Raw genomic sequence first — 1,403 nt, forward strand, 5'->3', positions numbered from 1 at the left:
GAGACTAATTAGTAAAATTTACCCTCTGAGCTTTCTGAGGCGCTAACTTGGAGTCTTCCCTTTGATAATTGCAGCTCATTGAAATCAAAGGACCTGTGGCAATTCAAAGGAGACGAGAATTGTTCTCATTGTTCTCAAACAATGGGATGAGAGTTCTTGACACTAGCATAAGCAAATATGCACTTCATTTCAGAAGAAAGAAAATTGCATGAAATTAGTTGTCCAACATCTACTCTTGCAAAGACAGACGATGTGTTAAAACTTCTTGTACAATCATGTAAATCATACTTGCAGAGCTACAGAGTAAGCAGCAGTTTTGGACAGCCTAAGCATAGATATAGTAATATAACTAATGATGATACTTTATACTGATTTAACACCTTTCATCACAAAGTACATTACCAAACACTAGTTATTTGAGGCTTACAACATGTCTGTAAAAGGCTGTTATACCATTGTACAGATTGCACACCGAGATTAAATGGCTTGGGTTAGGCCACACAGCGAGTGAGCAGCAGAGCCAAAAGGAGAGCGTGAGTGTTGGCTTCCAGCCCTATGCTCCAACTACCGGACTCCACTTCCTTCATACGGAATTCCCATATTGTTTCTCTGAGAGAGCTACTGAAATTTTTGGGCACATGATAATTTTTGTGTAATATCGAACCGGTTTTCTTTTTCTCTCCTAGCTTCTGTATGACACTGCATTAACAGTATGATTATATTTTTACCTTTTAGAAGTTGCTTGGGTCTCCTGGCTCTGGTGGCTGGTCTGGTGACATCATGGTGCTTCCATTCCCTGTCCTCAGTACAAAAATCACTGCTTTGTTCTGCTAGCTTCCGTTGTGGCCTCAGCATTACACCCTGAGCTCTGCTGTGTGAGTGGCTATACCATTTCATGCTTAAATAATTCCAGCTATATGCTAGATAATGTGAAACACATGTCTCCCAGGCAATGTAGGAAGCTTTCAGTCCTGCTGCTCCTGCTGTAGTTTCCCAGAGGCGGACGGTCAGGTAACAAGGCACAATCTCCCGAATGTGTTGTGCTGCCACGAGTGCATGTGCGTGCTCAGCAATGGAGGGACAGGGCAGGACAGGCATTGGTGTGGCACTGGTTCCCTTCCCTGGGAGTGGGACAACAGCGCACCCTGTGCTGCAGGCTGCTCTGCATGTGCTCACAGAGCAATAGAAAACAGTATCGGCCAAGCCAGAATGATGTTCATAAAATGAGGAAAAACCGAGAGGAACAAATTATTATTTTTTAAAACGGTAGGAAGTACCGGAAGAAAAGGGTCTTGCAAGTTGCCTCTTTGTGCTATAGAAACGGGGGTGTGACTGGATATCCAAACCACCTACACTAGGGAGATGCCACCCAATCGCTGTGTGCATGCTCTGGAGAACTCCTC

The sequence above is a fragment of the Meleagris gallopavo genome, chromosome 3 (genome assembly GCF_905368555.1).
Source record: "Meleagris gallopavo chromosome 3, MGAL_WU_HG_1.1, whole genome shotgun sequence".
Classification (NCBI taxonomy): domain Eukaryota; kingdom Metazoa; phylum Chordata; class Aves; order Galliformes; family Phasianidae; genus Meleagris; species Meleagris gallopavo.